The 5,501-nt window shown below is 40.2% G+C and overlaps 1 pseudogene; it reads left to right on the top strand.

The window, feature by feature from the left end:
* Positions 1-3,726: 3,726 nt before the first annotated feature.
* LOC131899984 (uncharacterized protein NKAPD1-like) lies at positions 3,727-4,932 on the top strand (annotated as a pseudogene).
* The last annotated feature ends 569 nt before the right edge of the window (positions 4,933-5,501 follow it).

Genomic DNA, 5,501 nt, shown 5'->3' with positions numbered 1-5,501 from the left:
ATTATTATATTGGTGAGACTAAGAACTCAAGAAGTGAACCCTAATTTCTGGATCATACTTTCTCTCCCTAACCTTTAACCTAGAGCTTTATCATACTGAAACCTAATGTAATAGCTTGATACCATGTGAGTTCAAATTTTCTTTTGTTCCCCAACCAATAGCCTAAATGAGATTCAGGCAGTCTACCACTAGCTCTTTGTTCATGTTCCCTACAGACCTTTGCTGTGGTTTTACAGTTTTGGAATATTAACACCAAGAAGTTGAGTCAAATAGAATACATAAATGTGAGTGCATTTATTTTCATTCCCTCCTCCTCCTCCTCCTCCTCTTTTTCTTCTTCTGGTCTTTCTGAGATAGAGTTACTTTGTGTAGCCTTGGCTGTTTGCAAACTAGCTCTGTAGACCAGGCTGGCCTTAAGTGAGTACATTTCTTAAAACACTGTTTCTTAAGGACTTGAATTTTTTTCTTGTGGACCCAACACTTCTCCTGTTCTTTGGGCCAAACACTAGAAAAATGCTTCCCAAAGAAGAAAAAAGATATGTCTATTCCATCAGGTACAGGAAGAGCCCAGCTCTGTGTTCTAACAGTATAACCCTCCTGACAGGAATGAAATATTCTAGTGAGATATTTGTGCCTTTCCTTTTGGCTGTGAGACTATTGGGAAAAAAACAAATAAATTAGAATATCCCTAGAGATCCAACATTGGTAGAAGGAAAAGACTGGTGCCTGAAGGGTAGCTTCTCTCTAGAAAAGACTTTTTCCATAGTCATGACAACTTGTTAGACTGCCTTTTAGGAGACATTGGAACCAAGACAATGGTGGCAGATTAAGTTCACAGCTTAATCAGGACTGCTTAGTTATACATACCTCATGGCCTTTTTTTAAACTTAAACCTCATGTCAGGACCTAAACTATGGACTTGAGAGTCACTGGACATCTTTATTTGTTCTTTTCCTCCAAATGATTAAATCCCCTTCATCTACTTTGGTGATGGGTGGCTAAGACTAGCTTGTTAGAGCTACCAGGACATACACTCTGACCCCAACAACCATGGTAAAGTTAGTATTAGGATATTTGACATTGTCAAGAAATAAGATGTCTACTTCACATTGTATCTTTAAAAAAATCATGGAATCTTTGCCTCTCTCCCTCCTCTCCCCATTCCCTTACTAAGCTTTCTCTGCTCCACTTAAATCACTATAATTGTCATTTCCGTGCCAACTTCATATAAATTTTAAATTCAATAATTCCTGCTACCTGATTTATTATTTCCACATACAAATTCCAAATTCTAAATCATAATGTAAATGGGCCAGAAAAAAATTGGGGTAGTTCCTACTGGCTGAAATGTAAGTTCTTCTTTGAACATGTTTCTCTATTGAGGTCAGCCCTTTAAAGCAATGAACAATTATGAAAAAGAGGTTGTTATTTTAACTGTGTAACTCTGGTCAGTATCAATCATTATCATGGCTTCTTATGAATCAAAATGAAAATTATGAGATTATTGACATCAGGCTAATGCTCTACTCCATGCTATTCCATATCACAGAAAACTGATTTTTGCAGATTTTGCCTTGCCTTCAGCAACTACATTTTACAAACAGCTTCTGACTCCTTTTGAAGACGTATGGATACAGACTATCAGTGGCTCCACAAACTATACCAATCCATTAAGCAACACCCATTGAGCACAGATTAATAAATTACTTATTCTTTAAAATACGAAAGAAGCCACCCTATAAATTTATTAGGGTTAATTGAGATTATAGTGGCATATGATTATGTTAAAATCACAGAAACTAGCCCCAAGAACATATCAAACACGCTACACACAGGAAAGGATGTAACTCCCCGTGCCCCCCACCCCCCGGCCCTATAAATTGATGGACTCACAACACATCTACATCTGATATGTAGTGTGCATTTGTCAAGAACTGAAAAGCAGAGGGTTCCCCAACTGTCCCTGGAGCTTCAGCCCCACTCTGTTGCCTATTGTTGATGCAGTCTACTCAGTTGCTTGCCTGTCTACCTGTTTACTCACTTGATACTAGACCTGATCTCAGACCACAGTTTTTTTCACCACCTAGCTGGACTCTGCAGCATTACTATCCAATCCAGATCCAGCAGCTTCAGTTGCAGATCCCCTCTTGGCACTGGTCTGATTCGATCAGGTTCTTATCAATAGAGAATCTCCATCCTTAGTGATAGTTTCTTTCTAGAAAAGAGGTTTCACATAATTCTGACAAGTTATCAGATCAGCGTATAGGGATCTAAAAGTTTTTGAACACTTCAGAAGCCTCATTAACAATTATTCTGTAAACCATGCATATGCATGCAGATATATAGAAAAGTGTACTGTGTGCTGTTTGATAAGTGTTAATTATTGTAATTATGATTAGAATAAAAGACCCAGAGTTTACCTCAGACATATTACTCAAGTGGGAGTGATTATATGACAAATTATTATCACTGACACCACTGAACCTGTGAATTTATTGTTATTCAATAAATTCCCAAGTTGTGGAAATAAAAAATGCTTTAATTTTTGTTTGTGGCATAGTGTGCTCATGCCAGAGAGGAATGAGGTATTACAAATATTAGAATATCCTTTAAGATGAGTCTTGTATGGTTATGATCAGTCTTTATTTCAATTTATTCATCAAATTAACCCTCCATGAGAATGAGTCTGTTAGAATGGCAGTACCAATCTACTTCAGAGAAAATATGGGCATTGAAGAAACTGCATATTGAGTTAACTTTCATTGTGGCAATAGTTAGCCACTGGACAACTAAGTATCCTCAAATCAACTGCTGACAAACAGGACAAAATGGACAGACAGGACACAAAACAAAGGACTACCGATTCTTGCCAAGACAAGTGTGGTTGTGGCTTTATCAAAAGGCATCTTCTGAGGCCAGGACAATATGGCACCATCCCTGAAGTGGCCTTTGCAATCTGGAAAAGGTACCGTGCCCTTTTCTTCAAAGGCAGCTGAACAGACAGTAGGCTGATAGCTTCTGATGTGCAGTGGAACAGCAGCTGAAACAGTTATTCTTGAAGAGTTACTAAGCTCACACCTCTCAATGGTTGACTGGCATTTAATAGAGGGATGTGGAGAAGAATGGGATGCCGAGATGAATCCATACACACACACAGCCAAGAAGAATGGACAGCTGAATTCAAAAAACCATCAACAATTTCCAGAATTTAAAATCCTGAATCATGACATGACACTAGTGGAATTCAGGTGTTTCTGGTACGTTGACTGCTCTCACCAAATGTGAGGTTGAACTGTTGACGTTGTTTACATCCTAGTTCACAAATGAGTCTGTCAGATATGCTAAGCCTATAGGCTGAAGATGATGTCCCAACACTGTGGAGAAACCTCAGGTGACTGTCCAGGCAGCTGGCTGTTTCTGTCAACTCACATTGTTTTTTGGAAGCTGCTTACGTGCACTTCCTGTTTTTATTTTTATTAGGTAATATTATTTCCTTCATGGGTCTCTGAGAGAGTTGAAGAGTAGTTAGTTATAGTTGAAGATTATATAGTTATAGTTATAGCTTTACTTGTTAAGAATTTTATAGCTGGAAGGAAGCCGCTGCCTTTTCTCCCACCCCACCACGCGAGGCTGCGGTGCATGATTAAAGAATATCACGGGTTCCATTGGGGAAAGTCCTCCTGAGGAATGTCATCTGGCATACATACAGATGCTCACAATAAGATTCAGGAGGAATCTGACATGTGGAAAATCAGAGAACTAGAGAAGCAAATGGAGGATGCTTACCAGAGGACCAGAAGGAACACAGTACCCAGCAGCTCAAGTCAGATGAGAAGTGATGGTTTTGATGAAGAAAGTCAGAGAGACTACTGAAGGCCAAGGTGCTGTGTGATGTTCTGTATGGCAAATGTGTTGCTGATTAGTCAATAAATAAAACACTGATTAGCCATTGGCTAGGCAGGAAGTGTAGGCGGGACAAGGAGGAGAATAAAGCTGGGAAGTGGAAGGCTGAGTCAGAGAGACACTGCCAGCCACCACGATGACAAACAGCATGTGAAGATGCCGGTAAGCCACGAGCCATGTGGCAAGGTATAGATTAATAGAAATGGATTAATTTAAGCTGTAAGAACAGCTAGCAAGAAGCCTGCCACGGCCATACAGTTTGTAACCAATATAAGTCTCTGTGTTTACTTGGTCGAGTGTGAGCGGCTGTGGGACTGGCAGGTGAGAGAGATTTGTCCTGACTGTGGGCCAGGCAGGAAAACTTTAGCAACACCAAGGAATGAAATTCCTGGGGCCCTGGAAGTTGATTTTCTTAAGGCTAAATCCTGGAGCAAGAAATTATATGATTATGAATCCAACATGCCAGATAGACGGGGTCACAGTGGTTATAAAGAGTTGTATCCTGAAGAGTTTGAAACAAACAGTAGTGACCAGCAAGACATTACCAATGGGAAAAAAAATCTCCCCAGGTAAAAGCATCTGCCCATGAATCCCGAAAACATAAGAAGTCAAAGAAATCCCATAAAAAGAAGCAGAAAAAATGGTCACACAAAAAAACAGAAGAAAAACAAAAAGGAAGCTATGGACATAGCAGCGGATTGCTCAAGTGAGTTTTCAGAAGAAACTGGAGCTTCTAGTACCAGGAAAAGGAAGCAACCACACAAGAGCAAGAAAAAATCCAGGAGAAAGTCACCTAAAAAATCTTTACCTTTAGGGAGAGAAAGTGCTACTTCCCAGTCAGATGATTCAGCAGCTAGCAGTTCTGAAAAAATGGAGGAAAGAGACACTAAGAAAACCAAAAGGAAAAAGAAAGAGAAAAGTGTTCATGTTCCTGTGGCTAACCCTGAAGTGCAAGAGAGGACAAGCAAGTGCAGGAATTGGAAGGTGGCTATGGATGCAAGGTCTGCTGAGAGCTCCGAGGATGACTGAGTTGGAAGGTTGCAGTCCTGCCTCCCACGGACTTTGGTCATCTGCAGTTCTGTAAAATGAGGGTTTGCCAGCGACTCCAAAAGCACAGGAGTCGGAGGTCAGAGGTCGGAGGTCAGAGTTGGCCTGCCATAGATTCCTTTTTTTCCCTCTTTTGGATTGTTATTCTCTATCCCCTTTTGCTGTTAATAGGGAATCTGGTATTTTGTTAAGGTTTCTTGAAGAGATTATTTTTTGCAATTAATTATTTAGGGTAGAATACCTATACAGCGAACCCAGAAAGCTGAAATCAGCAATAATCTGGGTATACCAATTGGAATGTTGGATTTGGGGGAATCAAGGGTCTGGGATGAGGGAGGAGGATTGAAGTAGTGCTAGATAGAATAGTTTGACAAGGAAACACTTGCTATTTATACAGGAGGTGTCCTGACTTCAGCTTTGGTGCTTTGATTCTCCTAAAGTTGGGCCCTACAGGTATCTAATTTACTTAGTGAGGAAATGGGTATAAGAACAAACCTTTTCCCTTCAGGGTAAGATGCACAGATGACTGCTAAGGAACGTAGGGCTTTCTG

The sequence above is a fragment of the Peromyscus eremicus genome, chromosome X (assembly GCF_949786415.1).
Source record: "Peromyscus eremicus chromosome X, PerEre_H2_v1, whole genome shotgun sequence".
NCBI classification, from domain to species: domain Eukaryota; kingdom Metazoa; phylum Chordata; class Mammalia; order Rodentia; family Cricetidae; genus Peromyscus; species Peromyscus eremicus.
This window is presented reverse-complemented; position numbering and strand designations above follow the sequence as displayed.